This window comes from Lepidochelys kempii, chromosome 2, assembly GCF_965140265.1.
Source record: "Lepidochelys kempii isolate rLepKem1 chromosome 2, rLepKem1.hap2, whole genome shotgun sequence".
NCBI lineage: Eukaryota > Metazoa > Chordata > Testudines > Cheloniidae > Lepidochelys > Lepidochelys kempii.
Genome location: NC_133257.1, coordinates 116,963,966 through 116,983,793, shown reverse-complemented (window position 1 = coordinate 116,983,793; position 19,828 = coordinate 116,963,966). Strand labels below are relative to the sequence as shown.

At 43.3% G+C, this 19,828-nt stretch overlaps 1 long non-coding RNA gene across 2 annotated transcripts in view; it reads right to left on the bottom strand.

The window, feature by feature from the left end:
• The window catches only part of LOC140907018 (uncharacterized), a 45,373-nt gene that overhangs the window by 527 nt on the left and 25,018 nt on the right, over positions 1 to 19,828 (bottom strand). Inside the window, exons 2-4 of one of the 2 annotated variants that reach the window (XR_012157336.1) lie at positions 7,841 to 7,932; positions 6,699 to 6,812; positions 4,161 to 4,348 (exon numbers count right to left, since the gene is read on the bottom strand). This is a non-coding gene — a long non-coding RNA (uncharacterized lncRNA). The remainder of the gene's footprint in view (positions 1 to 4,160; positions 4,349 to 6,698; positions 6,813 to 7,840; positions 7,933 to 19,828) is intronic. The other variant, XR_012157337.1, reaches the window with a different exon arrangement.

Below are 19,828 nucleotides of genomic sequence, written 5' to 3'. Positions count from 1 at the left end.
ACACTTTGAACACAGCTGTCTTAAAATACCCTACAGCCATCTACATGTTACACTGTTTACCACTGAAAGAACATTGTATTTGGCAGAGATTAGCTACAGCTAATGGGCTTTTTGCTCTGATCCTCACTTGTTTTGAAAAATGAGTACATCTTGTGGAGAGCTTAGGCAGCACAGGGTACCGCTGTGGAACAATGTGTGTGAGGTGGGGCTCTTTGGGCTGACTGGGTGACCTGAGGTATTCTGAATTCAGAGACTGAAAGGTAGTGAAACAGGGTATGCAACTGCTGGGTGACTTAAAGTGCTTCATATTTGAATCAAATCTTGAAGAAAACAGGAGAAAGTTGTTCTGTGCAGAGGTGAGAACTTCCTTAGGTTCTGTACTTTGGGTGTGGGTTGGGAGTGTGTGAGAGAGAGAGTGTGTGTGTGTGTGTGTGTGTGTGTGTGGAAAAGAGACACCTCACGGGAGGATCCCTCTACATAGGGAGATCCATTGGTGGCACTGAGCTGCTGTAGTGGTTCCTATACTCTGGTGCCTCGCGTTGGTCAGCAGTGGGTGCTTAGCTCAAGTGTATCTAGGACCATAGGTAGATGGTGCAAGTTAGAGCGGCCTTCAGACTTAAATCTTAAATTGTGTGGCCCTCAAGTTATTGCATCAGGTTAACGTTTGCAAAACAATGAACACTGTAAAAAATGCTGATTGTACCACATGTGCTTTAGGCACTTCCAAGCTGCAGCCAGAAGCAGCCTAGTGCATCATAAAATAAATGTTGAAACAGGGGTGCTGGAACAATTTGTATAGTAGGGGTGCTGAGAACCATTGAACCAAACTTTAAACCCATGATGGGAACCACTTCAGGCCAGGGTGTGTAGCAGCACCCCTAGTTCCAGTTCCTATGTGTTGAAAAGACACTGGGCTGCTTTGTAAAATCAGTTCACACATGGCTTCCTTTTGTTCTGCTTTTAAAAATGTGTAAATTTGGGATTCATGAAATGAAAGTCTGATAGCACAGAATTGGAAAAGCGGGCTCTGTGCAGTCTTTCTTACTCAGCTCTGCTAATGATTTATCATCATTTGTATTACAGTAGCACGTGGAAGACACAATCAGGGACCATTGTCCTTTGGTGCTGTACTAACAAGTATTAAAAAACAGTCCCTTCTCCAAAGAACTTACAATCTTGGTCAGAGACAAGAGACAACCCCTGGCTGGAACAAACAAATTGATGGGAGTGGGGAGGAGGGAGGATAAGGTGACAGCCATACTAGCATGTTTTTGCACAGACTAGCTCTATGCCCAGTTTAATTCTAGCCATTATCAATTAGCAGCAGTTGGTAGGCGTGATGACAGAAGTGAGCTTTGAAGAGGAGCTCGGAGGAGGATAAGGTAGCGAGCAGCTTTATGGATTTCTTCAGGGATTCTGTGTCAATGCATAAAGGACAGCAAGGGGAAAAGTGCAAAGGTGGTTGGAGGAAGAAGGAGATTAACATCAGTAAAGGCTGCGCTCCCTCTGATATTCCAGTTCAGAGATTCTTTCACGATCCCCTCATAAATTACAGTGGAAACCCTGTACATCTTAAATCTTAAAACGGGTGGCCACCAAGTTATTGCATCAGGCAATGTTTGCAAAATAGGCAACTGCTGACTTCAGTGGGGTTGCATGGCTGTAACTGAGCAATTGCCTATTTTGCAAACATTGCCTGATGCAATAACTTGGTGGCCACCCATTTTAAGATTTAAGATGTACATGTACTATGCAACTGTTAATGACAACATATATTGTTTGACATGTAATCATGGCTACCTGAGCAATTCTGTGTAGCTGAAGTCAGGTTGCCTGGTGGAACTAAGAGTAGAACTTGGTCTGTAGGGTTAATAAGAGGTATCCAGTGTTACATGGGACTTCATCAGGTGCAAGGGTGTAAGAGAACAGACTCTGCTCTGGAGTGTATCCATTCATAATGCTACTTTCCTATATAGGCCACACCCTGCAACAATTAGATACTCTTTTAAACCCACCCTTGAACAATTAGTCACTGAAGCCATGCCCCAAACTGACATCACTGGAAAGTCTGATAAGACAGCAGCAGACTTCCAAAACATCCCAAGGAAAGCAAAATAATCTGCTGTTGTGCAATATCTTATCTCTTATTTTTCAATATCATATACTAGGAAGAACTGTTGTGGTATTTGAGTCTACGCCTAGCAAATGGCTTCTGTGATCAGCAAAGCCTCATCTTCCTCAAAGGGCAGGTTATTGTTTCATTTCTCCTCGGATCTCATGAACATTATCCTCTGGAGGGTCCACTTCTGTGAGGAACTGAGTGCTCCCAATAGGAGTGGAGGGTGCTGAGCACCTTGCAGGATCGGGTCCTGCATGTCTAAGTCAGAGATACCTTTTTATATATGTCTAACTGTGTCCCCATCCCTTTGTACTTGATCAGTTCTTAGGGAGCATAATGATGAGTTAATCATGGGTGCGGAGGGAGAGAAATGTGAACTTGTTTTGCTTATAAACACATTTCCTTTGTGAAGAAAACTCTGAGGAAAACCTTGAGATTTTGTGAATTGGATCTTTGGTATGTGAGAAACTGGAAAGCCATCACATTCTTTGCATGACAAGTGAGCAGGGAAGCTGGCCCTGAATCAGAGGAATTAGATCTTTCCAGGAGCATGTCTGGACTGGCAGGCCTATCATCCAGAGAGAGTAGGATTATATTTTTCAGTTTTGCTTTGCCTGGGACCAGTCCTACAGAAAGAGACCTTCCGGACACAGTGAAACATTAAATGAGTTGCAAGAGAGTGGAAGAAAATATTGGGAAGTTATCAAGGAGAGACTGCTGCATATTAACATGGATGATGGAGGCACAAATCTTTGTGATTGTAAACAAAAATTTTTACCTTGGCTGGCATATGTATTTCAGTTTTGGGTGTAACCCTTTCATGTGCACAGCTGCACTCCCCATTCCCATAGTTCAGAATGATGGGTAAAGCTTTTGATCTTGCATTCTAGGCTTACTTTGGTTACATAGTATTTATTAAGACTTTCTAACTCCCCCAGAGCTGGGTGTGAGATATACTTCTGGAGGAACTGCCCTCTGGAACCCTGTGATTATAGCAAGTTGTTAGTTTCTCCCTGACAGGTGCAGGCAAGTTGGTTAAAAAATAATTTTAGTAAAATGAAACCTACCTCGTGTCAGCTTGCACACATGGGCCTACACTATGGAGGCTTGTTTTCCTTATCTAAAGGTGGTGGTTTTCCTTTTCTCCCAAAATATGTGATCTATTTGAATTGCAAATGACCTTTTCCCTCTTGCTCTTGCCATTCTGTGTCAGCAGTGGCTGAACACATAAGACATGGAACAATTTAACATCCGTTTAATGCCTCTACGTTTTTTTCTCTGTCATCCAAAGCCCCTTGAAGTCAGTATGAGATGGTGGAGGGAGGTCTTTCCATTGACTCCAGTGGACATTGGATTAGGCCCTGTATAAGGTATTGGTGCTGATCCTGAATTCCTTGCACAATCAAAGCTCCCTTTGACTGAAACCTCCAGCATTCTGCACTTCTGATGCAACTGACTGTAGATTTTGATAGCTTCAAAGAAGCAGTGCCAGCCCTCCCAGTGATTCCCTTTCTCCTACACGCCTCTGTGATTTGTAAAATGCACTGCATGGTTCCAGAGCTTGGTAAATAAAAAAATAACTATCTGTATTTTTCACTGATTGAAATATTTTGTAAGTTTAGGCAAGCTTGTATACAAACTAGGTGCAGACTTCAGGTTCCTGACAAGCAGCCAGGCCTTTGGTGCTGAAGAGGTTAGGTACCACTTCCTTCATCAGCCAGACGAGTCCCTTTTGAGTAGTGTGAGATAACGCTCTTCCTCAGAGATTTTTGTTTAAAGAAACCTTTCAGTCTCTGAAGTGCTGCACGTATGATTTTGTTTGCCCAATAGAAACGGGAGAATAGAAGTGCTTGGGACACTACCTGTGTGTTTCAGAGAAGTTGTGTCCTACTCATTCAGTTCTGTACAAGTGTGCTGCAGAAACTGGGCATTACTGCAGTGAGCTAACGAAAATCTACATTTGCATATAGGTGCTGGTTATTTTAAATGGAAAAAAAAAAAAACCCAACCATTTCCCCCCCTTAAAAACACAGAATCATACCTAGATGCTGATGAAGTCAGTGGGAATTTGGAGTCACCAAGGAAGGCAAGATCAGGCTCCTAATTTCTCTGCTTGCAAACAAACCACTTTGTAATTAACCTGGTCCTATCAGAATCCATACTGCGTTTTTGAGGAACGGAGGACAGCATAGCCTCGTGTCCACCACTGCGGCCTGGATCAAACTCCTTCTGTGTAAAATACATAACATACAGCGTTGTGTGTCATCCACCGTTCAGCCACACTCAGCAGCTTTCTGGAGTGTAACAAAAGTGCTTCAGGCACAGGCGTCTCCCAAGCTACATTAATTGCTGAAACTGAAGCTGCTTCCCGAGCGTTCTTGTCCTGTGCCTTGTTCGATGAGCTGGCGCTGCAGTCCTGGCTAACCTGAATGGCTGTAAATGAAGTACTCTGCCTTAAGCGGCACATGTTTTATGTATGGCATCTGACTTACGAAGACTACACCCAGCAGGCAGCATTGAGAGAGAGAAAGAGGAAAGCTTGATAAATCTACGGGTGGTTGTTTTTCATATTTTTCTTTTTATTAGAGATGGACAAAAACCAGATCCTCAAATTCAAACTGCTTTGAAGCACAATTTGAGTCCAAATTCTGCCCAGTGGTTTTATTTTAGTGCCACTGTTGTCACGTGAGAATGGCAGGGAATCAGAGAAAGGATCACTTTCTTCTAAGACAGAACAAGGAGCTTTAGAATAAGAAAATAGTTTTCCTGAAGCTTTCCCCTTGCTCCCCCACCTGCTTCGCTGTACCCATGTTCTAATCGGTGCCCAAAAGTAGAAGAGGACTCTTTTCCAATTATGGTTTGGATGTGTCTGCAATCTCACCAAAAAACAATCCTCATGAGATTTTGGCACAAGATAAACTGGTATTGACCCCATTCAAAATGGCAGCAGTCCTGGGAGGTCAGAGGATCTTATGATCTTAAGGCCATTTTGGGTTGAAATTTTATGAGACCAGCTCATGAGATTGCAGTAATATGGATTTCAGTACCAAATCCAAACTTAATCCCGAGTGTCAGCGAAAAGTAGCAATAATTCTGTGCCAGGAGAGGAAGACATTGGCTAGTCCTTACACATGCATCTCACTTGAATGAGGTGCGTAACGTTCTGCAAGCCCTCGGGTGAAACATGGCCAGAAAGGGTTAAACAGCCTGCAAAATAAATAACCCTCAAAGACATGTGGGGAGATAATGTTTGTGTTTTTAAATATGTATGAGTAGGGTTGACAATGTAATCAACAGTCCCTGTCTATGATGTATTCTGGTAATTTGGAGGTGAAAAAGCATCCTATCATTTAAATGAATTGTAAACACGGGATATCTCAGTATTCATCTCTCTTTGAAATGTACTGGGAATGGTGGAGGAACAAACAAATTGCCTTATATTAATTCTATAGCTAAGTACTGGTGATGGACTGCCTTCAAAGTCATCCTAATTACCTTTTAAACTCCAACTTCTCAAAAGACATGAAATTTTATAAAAGATCCTTGGGTCCTGATTCTGTCATCTCAGATCTGCTTAGGCTTCATCAGGGGAAGTTTGAGTCGCAAGACTGAGGTCCCAGTTATGCTGGTATGCCCTGAATATGATATTTGGACATTGGACTATAACCTATGAACTATTTCTGAAAGAACTCTTTGCAACTACAAAGGTCACTATCTCTGCTATGAATCTGCACCTCAGTGAATTGAACTCATGTCTGTATGTATATTTATTGATCTCTCTCATTTTTTAATAAATTTTAGTTTCGTTAATAAGAATTGGCTGTAGTGTGTATTTGGGAAAGATCTGGAATATTCAATAAGCTGGGAGGTAATGTGTCTGATCCTTTGGGATTGGTAGAACCTTTTCTTTTATATGATGGAATAAGATTTACAGAAATTTTCATCGTATTTAATGTGGGTACCTGTATGGAGGCCTGAGGCAGGGGTTCTCAAACTGGGGGTCAGGACCCCTCAGGGGGTCGTGAGGTTATTACATGGGGGGTCACAAGCTGCCAGCCTCCACCCCAAACCCTGCTTCGTCTCCAGCATTTATAATGGTATTAAATATATTAAAAAGTGTTTTTAATTAATAAGGGGGGGGGTCTCACTCAGAAGCTTGCTATGTGAAAGAGGTCACCAGTACAAAAGTCTGAGAACCACTGCTATAAGGGAACTGTGGTGTTTGGACTTCTAAGTACCCAGTAAGGTAATAAAGAAGCTGTTTTATGCTGGCTTGGTAAATCTAAGTATTGGAATATCCACCAGCTTTATGGGGATTGTCTGCCCCATTTTTTGCAGTTCACTCTAATTGAGTGATCACACTAGGCTCCCCACTAGAACCTGGTCACACCCTCCCTCCCATTAATTCCTCAAGTTCTATGGAAAATGAAACCATCAAGGGGACCCAGGATCCTCCTTTCAGAGTGGGCTCATCCGCTGTGGTTCTCACACCTCCTCCATCTTGCTTTCAATCTTCCCAGACTACTTCTTTCAGAGAGACTGAGCAGGATGCCCATTACTTCAATGGAGCTGTACTTACCTACGCCAGAGCCGAACTGGGTCTTGTATCTTTTTATTCTGGAGCAGAGTGGAGCAAAATCACATCCTGCCGACCACAATCATATAGTAGTTTAAAAGTGACAATCAAAGGTATCTACAGAAGCAGAGGACAATATGGGGGCTAAAAATATTTTCCTGGTTTGAAAGACTGGTAATTTAAAGACAATCCCTAACTTTTTACTAGTAAAAAAATACTTATCTCAGTAGGAATTATATCACTAAGGGAGGAAAAAAAACCCCATAGTCAAAGAGGTTTCTGACCATACCTCCCTCCAGAGGGCCTGGAGAGACTGTGATAGAGACTATTCCACTGTTAACAATAATGAGATAGGGAGGGAGCCCGTGCGTTCCAGCAGGAAGCACTTACTCCAGGTACCAATTAGCCATGCTTTTTCCACAAGGCTCTGTGAAACCACAGCTGCCAGTTTTGTGGCACGTGGTTCAAGTGTGAGTTCATAACAAACAATGGGCCCACAAACAATGGGCCCACCTCCTTCTTTCATAAATGCCATGCTGTTTAGTATTATTTGCATTAGGGTAGTACCTAGAGGTGCCAACCAAAATCAGGAGCTCAGTGTGCTAGTGTGACATTACCCAGGGTACAATCTGGACTATTGAACAGCTGTGTAACCCTAGTTCTCCAACCTGGGGTGCCTTGTACACTGTTTCACTGTGACAGCAACCACTCCTGTTCTTCTCACACACAGCCTCCAGCATGTAAATCACTCCCAGCTATACTGTATGAGTGTTATGGCCAGCCACTCCTGAATTACACTGCAGGGCACCACCAGCAAATTCCCACTCCCAGACTTGTCCCCAAAAATATGTCTTGTACTGCCCAGCTCTCTCCTTCTGGACAGTACAAGCTCATATAAAGTCTGTCATTTTATTAACAGAAAATGATACTCACAGATCCTATTATTTCAAATGAAGTTTCCTAAACATTTCAGTCTAAACACACTGGTTTAGGTCAAACAAATTTATTAATTACAGAAAGAGATTTTAACTGATTACAAGTAATGAGGCATAAAAATCAGAATTGGTTACAAGAAAATATAAAAGTAGAACACAACTAATACTTCACTTAACAAGCTAAGTGAATTCAAAGCAAAAATCTCTCACCACATGGTTCAGCAATCTTACTGGCTGAATCTCTTTCAGACAGGATCCCTCCTCAGTTCAAAGCTGTTTCTTTTCTTCAGGTGTTGTGGCTGCTGTGGATAGAGAGAAAGGGAGGGATGTTTTGGGGTGTCTGTTCTGCTTTTGTATAGTTCTCTTTTGAGAATCATTTCCAGCTGAGGTTCAGAAGACACAAAGTCCATGTGGATGGGAACCTCAAGCTGTTTTTTGTGTAAATGTAGATTTCTTGCTCACACTCTCTTTCCTGCCAAAGAATGGCCACTTAACCAGGTGATAACTCATTTGATTTTGTTGACACCTGGCTGAGGTGTCAGTTTGCCTTTTGTCTCTGAGGAACTGGTTTGTGGCTGCTTTTCTGAACTTGGAACATGTCTCAGTAATGAATCATAGGACTGGAAGGGACCTCGAGAGGTCATCTAATTTAGTCCCCTGCACTCACAGCAGGACTAAGTATTATCTAGACCATCCCTGACACGTGTGTGTCTGAACTGCTCTAAAAATCTCCAGTGATGCAGTTTCCACAACCTCCCTAGGCAATTTATTCCAGTGCTTAACTACCCTGACAGGAAGTTTTTTCTCACGTCCAACCTAAACCGCCCTTGCTGCAATTTAAGCCCATTGCTTCTTGTCCTATCCTCAGAGGTTAATGAGAACACTTTACCTATCTCCTCCTTGTAATAACCTTTTATGTACTTGAAAACTGTTATCCTGTCCCCTCTCAGTCTTCTCGTCTCCAGAGTAAACAAACACAATTTTTTCAATCTTCTCTCATACGTCATGTTTTCTAGATCTTTAATCATTTTTGTTGTTCTGCTCGGGACTCTCTCTAATTTATCCACATCTTTCCTGAAATGTGGGGCACAGAACTGGACACAATAATCCAGTTAGACCTAATCATCCTGGAGTAGAGGCATTACTTCTTGTATCTTGCTTACAACACTCCTGATGTTTGGGTTATTTGCAACTGTGTTACACTGTTGACTCATATTTGGCTTGTGGTCCACTATAACCCCCAGATCCCTTTCCGCAGTACTCCTTCCTAGGCAGTCATTTCCCACTTTGTATGTGTGCAACTAATTGTTCCTTCCTAAATGGAGTACTTTGCATTTGTCCTCATTGAATTTCATCCTATTTACTTCATACCATTTCTCCAGTTTTTCCAGATCATTTTGAATTTTAATCCTATCCTCCAAAGCACTTGCAACCCCTCCAAGCTTGGTATCATCTGCAAACTTTATAAGTGTACTCTCTATACCATTATCTAAATCATGGATGAAGATATTGAACAGAACTAGACCCAGAACTGATCCCTGTGGGTACCCTTCCGGCATGACTGTGAACCACTGATAACTACTCTCTGGGAACTATTTTTCAATCAGTTATGCACCCTTATAGTAGTTTCATCTAGGTTGTATTTCCCTAGTTTGTTTATAAGAAGGTCATGCAAGACAGTATCAAAAGCCTTACTGAAGTCAAGCTATAGCACATCTACCACTTCTCCACATCTACAAGGCTTGTTACCCTGCCAAAGAAAGCTATCAGGTTGGTTTTCCATGATTTGTTCTTGACAAATCCATGCTGACTGTTATAGCACCTTATTATCTTCTAGGTGTTTGCAAATTGATCATTTAATTATTTGTTCCATTATCTTTCTGGGTACAGAAGTTAATCTGATTGGTCTGTAACTCCCAAGGTTGTCCTTATTTCCCTTTTAATAGATTGGTACTATATTTGCCCTTTCCCCAGTCCTCTTGAATCTTTCCCCTCTTCCATAACTTTTTGAAGATAATTGTTAATGGCTCAGATATCTCCTCAGTCAGCTCCTTGAGTATTCTAGGATGTATTTCATTAGGCTCTGGTGACTTGGAGACATCTAACTTGTCTAAGTAATTTTTAACTTGTTCTTTCCCTATTTTAGCCTCTGATCATTTTCACCGATATTCACTGTGTTAGACATCCAATCACTACTAACCTTTTTGGTGAAAACTGAAACAAAAAAGTCATTTAGCACATCTGCCATTTCCACATTTTCTGTTATTGTTTTCTCCCAGTCATTGAGTAATGGGCCTACCCTGCCCTTGGTCTTCTTTTTGCTTCTAATGTATTTGTAGAATATTTTCTTGTTACCCTTTATAGGTCTAGCTAGTTTAATCCGGTTTTGTGCCTTGGCCTTCTTTCTAATTTTGTCCCTACATGCTTGTGTTGTTTATATTCATCCTTTGTAATTTGACTTACTTTCCACTTTTTGTAGGACTCTTTTTTGAGTTTCAGATCATTGAGGATCTGGTTAAGCCAGGGTGGTCTCTTGCCATACTTCCTATCTTTCCTACGCAGTGGGATAGTTTGCTCTTGTGCCCTTAATAATGTCTCTTTGAAAAACTGCCAACTCTCTTGAACTGTTTTTCTCCTTAGACTTGCTTCCCATGGGACCTTACCCACCAACTCCCCAAATTTGCTGAAGTCTGCCTTCTTGAATTCCATTATCTTTATTGTGCTGTTTTCCCTCCTACCATTCCTTAGAATCATGAACTCTATCATTTCATGATCACTTTCACCTAAGATGCCTTCCACTTTCAAATTCTCAACCAGTTCCTCCCTATTTGTCAAAATCAAATCTAGAACAGTCTCCTTCCTGGCATACAGTAATCCCCTACTCTCATACAGTAGAATCTTATAACTTTACATATAATGTTGCCATTATTTCAGGACAATAATGGTCAGCAAATTATGAGTTCTCGAACAATACCTCACAAGGGATACTTTGTACAAAATTTATCATGGTCTTGTAAAAGGGGTGAACATAGGGGTACAGACTGTCACAGTTAGGCACTGTACATACATGAGACAGTCCCTGTGCTGAAGAGTTTACAATCTAAACAGAGAGGAGAAGAGAAGAATTATTATTCCCTGTGACAGGGTCGGGCCAGATGGCTATAGGAGAGTAACAGAAGGCAGATATATTAGCCCCAGGTTAAGTAGGTCCCTTTTCCCTGGGTAAGGTAACAGGGAACGTTCCAGATCAGGAACCTTCTGGAGACAATTAAGACAGGCTGATTAGAACACCTGCAGCCAGTCAAGAAGCTGCTAGAATCAATTAAGGTGTGCTAATCAGGGCACTTGGGTTTAAAAAGGAGCTCACTTCAGTTTGTGGTGTGCGTGTGAGGAGTTGGGAGCAAGAGGTACTAGGAGCTGAGAGTGAGAATGTGTACCGTTGGAGGACTGAGGAGTACAAGCATTATCAGACACCAGGAGGAAGGTCCTGTGATGAGGATAAAGAAGGTGTTGGGAGGAGGCCATAGGGAAGTAGCCCAGGGAGCTGTAGCTGTCGCACAGCTGTTCCAGAAGGCACTCTAGACAGCTGCATTCCACAGGATCCTGGAACCCAGAGTAGAGCGCGGGCCCGGGTTCCCACCAAACCTCTCAACTTCTGGTCAGACACAGGAGGAGTTGACCTGGACTATGGGTTCACAAAAACAGCCAAACTGAGGGCTACCGTGAAGCTCCAAGGCGAGCAAATCCACCAATAAGCGCAAGACCTTCCAAGGTAGAGGAGGAACTTTGTCACACCCCATTATACACACATATTCTGGGTTCAAGTGTGTAGCTATTCATCTGGGGCCCAAGGGCCATTGAAGGGCCAATGCACCTCATAGGAGGCACTTAGCACCTTCCCGGATTAAGTTTCTAGACAAGAAGGTGTATGAAGGAATTGAGGATTAATTATATAGGGCCCAATCCTACAAGGTGCTGAACATCCGTTGTGAGGTTCTGATTGCCTTTTAACTCCATCTGAAGAAAAGTTGGAATTGATGGTGCTCAGCTCTTTGCTGCATCGGGCCCAAAGAAAGTGGTGTATTATAATGGTCTCTACTAAGACTGCTACAGTTGATGGTCAGTTTCTATTTCTATCACAAACTTCAGTTTTTAGAATTACCACTTGATCATCTGTGGTCAGGAAAGGCAGTCAGCAAAGAGGGGATGAGTTGGATTTACTTGTATCCTGTTGTGGAAGAATTGGCTTTAAAATAGAAGATTTTTTCCCAAAACCTGATCTGATATTGTGAGTTTTGTGGATGAGACCAAATCAAATTCCAACCCCCCAGGGTTTGCCCATCCCTCCTACATACTGTATAGAATTTTGATGATAATAATGGGCTCTTGAATACTACTGTTGGACTTGGTAAAATGGAATAGAATCTATACTGTGACTCACCAGAGGCAGAATCTTTCATTAACCATTAAAATGCAGCCATTTCTGGGGTCGAACATGGTGCACATTTTTACTCAGAACAGTCAACCACATAATAGTTTAGGACAAGTGATAAATAATGTATCCATTCAAGAACTTAAATGTACGGAACTACAGCTGAAATGTAGCCAGGACAATTGACCAAACAAAACTCACCTAGTCATTATATTGACCACTTTGTTTTCATAGTGTTTCCCTTCTTACTTCTGTTTGTAGTTTGTTAGTCTTTTTAGATGGCTTCAGGGCAAGGACTGTGTCTGTATAATGCCTAGCACATTTTGGGTGTTCTTGCAATGTAAATAATAACCAATAATAATTTTATTTTTATAGCATATCCTTTGTAGCCAAAACACACAGATAGCTACACAATAGAATACTAACCAAATGCAATAAAATAAAAACACCACAAAATAACACCCAATTAAAATATATACCCTTATTAGCCTGGTCCTCAGCTGGTGTAATTAGTGTCGATCCACTGAAGTCACCAGCTGAGGATCTGACTTATAAGATTAGGAGCAAATAAGGGTATCCAGTTTAAAAAGGGAAAGGCACTGAAAGAGATGATCATAACTATAGGACTGAGTGTCATTGTACCAATACCTTGGCAATAAAAAGTTTTGAGGGGAGGCACCAAATGAGATTGATTTTATGGGGAGCAAATTCCATGCAGCAAGACTCACGACAGCAACAGCATGATTACCTGTTGACATTGGACATCTGCGTGGAAACCCTAAACAGCAGACAGTTTGTAAGTGTAGCTACTCAGCAATATGGAGGGTGGACATGAGATGATCATGCTTGCCCAAACCAGTGAGCAATTCTGCTGTAAGAACTGACCAGCCCTACTCAGCACTTCAAGGAAAGGGAATTACAGTAGATTCCACTTAATAGAAATCCCAGTATTAACAACTTTTGCTTAATAAAAACATTTTGCTGGGAACCAATTCCACCCCACTGGCTTTAATATTAATGAGATTCTGACATTGACAACATACATGTCGCTTACTAACACCTTTTGGAGGAAGAAATCCCCCAACTGCAGTCAGGTTTGCAGGGCTTCAGCCATGGAAGGAAGCACTGGGGCTGCATGGTACTTCTCCCTGTGCAATCTGGGCTGTGTCCTGCCCGGGCACCAGGGGGTAAGCTCAGTACATCCCCGTGCTTCCTTCCCTGACTGCAGCCCCACAAACATGCCTTCTGGTTATTGGTAACTTCTGGATAATGGCACCTTTTTGCTGGGAACTGAGAGGTTGCTAATAAGTGGAATCCACTGTACAGTAATCAAGACTCTTGGGCACAAGGGTATGTGCTGCTGCCCCAAGGTCATTGTGAATTAATAGTAGTGCAACACAAATTAAACCCTACCCCTTTGAAAACTCCACTTTCTTTCACGTTGAACATATGGCCTTCCATGCGGAAAGGACAGTCCACTGTGACATCAGGGAATGATGTAAACAGAAATGGGGACTGGCTTGAAGCATCTATATATAATAACAGTTATAAAACTATTGATAATGTTATTTCCCCTCACTCCTGACAGCTATTTCTTAGTGAGAAAAACTGGATTTGTCACTGAAACTCTGATGCCCTTGGTGTCCTGTCTGTACTTCAGATATCATTTTCTCGAGCATGGTGTCCTGACTCAGAAGCTTGACTGGATTATGGAATGTGCAGTTCTTTTATCTCATCTTCTGACTTCTCTGTGTTTATGTGGGGGGAAGGGGCTGAGGCTGGAGAAAGAGAGATAAAGCAGGTTTGTTTATGGGTGAATCGAAGGCAATTCCACTGGAGAGTTTTATTTTAAACTGATGGAAATATTACTCACTGGGACTGCAGCTGCTCCCACTGATTGCTGGAAGGGGCCTGGGTTTCTCAGGGTATTGCCAAACTGGGATATCCAATGATGAGCTCTGTATAGAACTCAGTCAGTGGCAGGTATAATTACAGGGTTATTAATCAGCATGCAGGTGGCAGAAGGACTCTTCATTATTTGAGATTGGACACAGCATTACCACAATGGTAATAATCATTTTAGTTGGCTTTTGGGATTTGTATTAGCAACTACATAACCAGAGCATTCATGGGTAACTTACCAAGTGTGTATTAGCATCTTCAGCAAACAACAAAGTCATAATGTTAGTACCATATTCTAGGAGAATACTGAGCTGCAATCAGCATAGTACAATGTGGGAAAATTATGGGCCGGGCTTTTACAGTTAGTTGGATTCAGTTGCTCACATATATATATATGCATATGCCAAGTTTATGTGCACAATAGTCTCTTTTGTTCGTGCAAATCAGGTATTTATGCTGGGCTGGAAAAAGGAAGATTGGCTTTGTGATTACAGCAGTGGGCTTGGATTTAGGAGGTCTAGGTTCAAGTCCTAGATCTACCACAGACTGTGTGATCTTGGGCAAGTAATTTCTCCCTCAATTCCTCATTTGTAAAAATGAAGGTAGTAATGTTTCCTTTCTTCCACCCGGCATCTCTCTTCCCTATTTAGCTTGTAAAGTCTTTAGAATAGGAAGTGTGGTCTTTTACTATTGTACATACAGCGCCTAGCACAATGGGGCCATGATCCCAGTTTTGGCCTATAGGGACTACTGGAATACAAATAATTAATAATAATGTTTCCCCCAGATTTGCTTTGAAATCATTAAGCTGGTAAATTTGTCACAACCTTTGCAGAAGCTGTGGATTCCATCATTTTCCATTTTTTTTAGTCCCGTTACTTTTTTTTTTTTTTTAATGGTGTAGAGCTCAGTTGGGGTCCTAAAAGTGCCACAGATGGCTCCCTCCTTGGGCGCTATTCTGCTGGCAGAAGTGGAGGACAACGCTAAGGCTGCAAGTACCTCATACTGTGGGATAAAGATAAGGTATTTTGCAAGTTCTTCTTTGCAGGCAGGCGGAGATGAGCCCCTTCCATTTCAACTCCCCCTTCAGATAGTGGGAAATGGTTCAGATCACCACAGGGCGCGAACACATTCTGATTTGCTGCCTGGGCACTGACCAGTTTTCTAAACCTACATTTTTCAAAGTGTTGCACTAATTTTTGCTGCATAACTCTCAATGGCAGATGCTGGGTGCTCAGCATCTCTGAAAACCATGCCATTTATTTAGGGGCCTAAATATGGATTTAGGAGCCTGACTTTTGGCATCAAAGTTTTAAAAGGTTGGCCCTAACCTCTTTGTGCCTCACTTACCCCAGCTATAACCTTGGGTGTAAACACAGCTTCCCTGAAGGATGTCATATATACACTTCTTGGAACTATTATTTTTTTGTTTTCTGACAGTGCTTAGAGGCCTCAAGTGAGATTGGTGCACCGTTGTGGTCATTGCTGTAGAAACACACAGCAAGAGACAGTCCCTGCCACAAAGTGCTTATAGTCTAAATAGACAAGCCAGACCAGAGATGGGCAAACTACGGCCCGCGGGCCACATCCGGCCCACAGGACCATCCTGCCCAGCCCTTGAGCTCCTGGCCAGGGAGGCTAGCCCCCGGCCCCGCCGCTGCTGTCGCCCTCCCCAACCCTTGCTGCCCCCCCTCCCCTGCAGCCATGCCACCACACGGGCAGCAGGGGTGCAAGCTCCTGCCGCTCTGATTGGCATGGTAAGGGGGCGGCGGTGGCGCACGTGGGGGTTGGGGGGGTTGGGTGGGGATCCCGGGGGGCAGTCAGGGGACAGGGAGCGGTTGGATGGGGTGGAGGTTCTGGGGCAGTTGGGGATGGGGAATGGGGGGGTTGGATGGGAGTCCCAGGGGGCCTGTCAGACGGCCCCCCAACTTGAAGCAAATACTCACCAGCAACCACACAACAAAATCACTTACCCAGGAACCTATCCTTGCAACAAAGCCCTTTGCCAACTGTGTCCACATATCTATTCAGGGGACACCATCATCGGGCCTAATCACATCAGCTACACTATCAGAGGCTCATTCACCTGCACATCTACCAATGTGATATATGTCAGCAATGCCCCTCTGCCATGTACGTTGGCCAAACAGGACAGTCTCTACATAAAAGAATAAATGGACACAAATCAGAAGTTAAGAATTATTCATAAACCACTCGGAGAACACTTCAATCTCTCTGGTCACTCGATTACAGACCTAAAAGTGGCAATATTACAACAAAAAAACTTCAGAAACAGACTCCAACAAGAGACTGCTGAATTGGAATTAATTTGCAAACTGGACACCATTACCTTAGGCTTGAATAAAGACTGGGAGTGGATGCGTCATTACACAAAGTAAAACTATTTCCCCATGTTTATTTTTTTCCCCCCTACTGTTCCTCACACGTTCTTGTCAACTGCTGGAAATGGCCCACCTTGATTATTACTACAAAAGGTTTTTTTCCTCTCCGGCTGGTAATAGCTCACCTTACCTGATCACTCTCATTACAGTTTGTATGGTAACACCCATTGTTTCATGTTCTCTGTCTATAAAATCCCCCTACTATATTTTCCACTGCATGCATCCGATGAGGTGAGCTGTAGCTCATGAAAGCTTGTGCTCAAATAAATTGGTTAGTCTCTAAGGTGCCACAAGTCCTCCTGTTCTTTTTGCGGATACAGACTAACACGGCTGCTACTCTGAATCCTACAAATATGAGAAAACAAGTAGTGATGGTGGTATAAGGACAACTGATGATACAGGGTGGGGTGGGGGATCCTGAGGAGCACAAAGAGCATGGATAAGGTGGACAGCTGGAAACATATTCCTGCGGTGGATGTCAGGGAGATATCCCAGGCCACTCACACCAAATCTTTTCTTTCCTCCTTCTGTCCTCAAAGGCATCATCTGCCTCGATTCCTGAAATCTGTACTGAGAATTGTCTGTGTTGGAGATTCCTCCAGGGCACAGTGATTCCTTTGTCTATAAAGAGCATTGGCCACCCGTCTCTGCTGTGCTACAGGCCCGCATCATGTTATTTACTAGGACACAGGCAATGTTCCTTCTAATTTTAGACCGGCTGTGTGCGCAAAAAATTTCTTCTGTGCAAATTTTTGTGCGAGCATGGTTTGGGCTCTGTGTGCGCGTGTGCACGCACAGCTTAGAGGGAACAGTGGACACAGGTTGTCAACAGGTAAGTAGCTTGTGATTCCCTTGATGTCCCTTGAGTCTTCTTTTGACGCTGAGCATGTTCATCTCCCTGCAGGTCTGTGATGCATAACTGAAAGCAGGGAGGCTTTCCTTTGCTCACCACTGAGTCATTCCCTTGTCCCAAACACATACTGCAAGGGGATGATTGCTTGTAGTAACCCAGTTCAGTCAAATACCTGCTTTCCTTTTCTTTCTTTCTTTCCTGGCCTTGCCCCGTTTTCTGTGGTACTGCATCATCTAAAGTTTCTAAATGCATCCCTGGCACACCGCTTCTGCTTGCTGTCTGCATGCAGGAGGTGGTGGGGACTTTCTGTCTCTTGATCAGTCTTACAGCTAGTCCATTAAAATGTACTTACTTTAATATCACAGTCACACCATTCCGGGGACAGGGTTTCCATTTGTCTGAGTTTCTCTGAGTGAAATCATTCCCTTAAAAAGTCGGAATGCACTGTGAACCCCCAAGTCTTGGTTTTGGCTTTTAAAACATTGTCCATAACCCTCTGCCTTCTCAATGGAGTCTGGCTATCAGCACCACCTCTGGTGGCCGATTGTCTGCATTATTAGGTACCAGTATTGCTCTCAAATGTATCTCATTGTATTAGTGTAGATGTATTTTACACCAGAACAATCCTACTTTGTTTGATTGTCAAGCCAGGGAGTCATGTACAGTTTTCAAAGGTGGTGAACACATAGGAGGAGATCATGGGTGTGAATGGGGAATGGCAAGTATTTTTTTCCATTCTTTTGCAATACAGTGGTGGGGCTGCTACTCTGTCATGTGATGGAGAGGGGAGGGAATGCAGATATTTTCTTTAGTTTGGAATGAAGAAGGAAGGTTTACCCCTAGCTGAGGGAAGCTCTGTTTTCTCCAAGCGACTTGCATCCTGGCCTTTTATATAATCACAGCCTAGTAGCCCCTATAAAATATTACCTTGTGTTTTCTGTTTGGCTAATTGCTAATTACCTTAAATGTATCACTTCTAGAACAAGAGCGAGCAAGCAACCACCCACAGTGCATGTTGCCACCTGCGCTGGCAAGTGGAGGATTTTCATTTTATCAAGGGCAGGGATAAGGAAGGGTGGAAGCTGCCTGCCTTCCACACCCAGTGCTAACTGGTGAGAAAGCAAGCTGCGTCGGAGCTGAAAGCTGTGCAAAAGACATTAGAGGGGAACTTGCTGCTCCTCACCCAGGAGAAAGGCGTGTCACTTTAAAGGCTCTGCTCCAGTGTAACTTTGAAAAGAATACATGGGAGCTGGCTTGCCCAGAAGGTATTTCACTTACACATGGGTATGGCTTATCGAGAATGATCAGAGCTCTCAGGACAGCTACATTCAATCCTGAGACTGAGATTGACTGCTGACTGAGCACTTGGCAATCCGTCTTGGTCTGAAAGGGCTTCTCACAGTGAAATGGCTTGGGAAGAGCTCAGTTTCAATGTAGCAGCCTCAGAGCAAACAGAGACTTGCAGCTGCAGTGAGCTATCTGTTTTCAGTGTACCGTGTGGTTCCTTCAGAGCCACCCAGCCATGGAATTTGAAGGATTCAGGCTTCTCTGGATTGCTGGGCTGGTGACTTTTTTGTTGTATTTCAGGTAGTTTCAAAGTAGCAAATACAAAAAAAGGGACAATTGTTCTTTTCTTCCTCTTGAAACAGAAATTATTTTGAATTCTGTAGTGCACTCTCACAGACATCCTTGAACTGAGCTCTGAAGCCCATGGCACTGGCTGTGGTGGGAGACAGGTTACTCGTCTACAGGAACAGCTAGACTGGGCCTGGAAGGCAATTCCTGGGTTCCTCTGTATACTGGATCTAATCGCCATGCCTCAGCTTGCTTTCCCCTCTTTGCATTTTAGCCTTTTCCCACCTGTATTCTTGGCTGGGCCTGTCACAGCTGTTTCTCACAAGTGCTGGATTGCTCTGAAGTAGCATCACTCCAAAAATAACATAACCAAGAAAGACACATTGAGCCCAGCGTACAGAGATACATGTACACACGACAAGCTAAGAAAGAAACCAATAACAAATGCACAATGCCTACTAATACTGATTCTAACACTAACTGGACAGTACAGTGGAGCAAACCACCACTGGTGTAGCTCCCTTGATTTCAGCAGAGTCACACTAGGGATGAATTTGGCCCAGAAGTCTTAAACTCTCTTTTTCTGATCAGCTCTGTGGACACTCTGGTAACTATGAGCCAGAGCTCTGGACAGAGGGTAGTGCACAGTTGCTTCACCCCAGGCAGAGCATCCGGAGGCATGTGTCTCAGAGAGGTGCAGCAGTATCTCCTGGAATTCCCAACCATGCAGGAGGAATCTGCCTGCTGATGCACGTATCTTGTGTGACGGGGGGCACAGTATGTGCTCCCTTGTCTGACCAGCCAGCTCTGCTGGGTGGTGTGGAGGGAGCTCAGGGCCTGGGCCTCACCTCCTCCTCACCCTTTTTTGGTTGGCTAGCACCACTTCAGGAGATTGAGCATGGATTGTAGCTGTGGCCATTCAATCTGCAAGATGTTCAAGGGAGGAATTTTCTTGTGCTCTCCACCTCCCTTGTGCATCAGTGTAGGAGATAGCAAGGACCAGATTGTGGCTGTTTAGCTGTTTTTGTCCACAT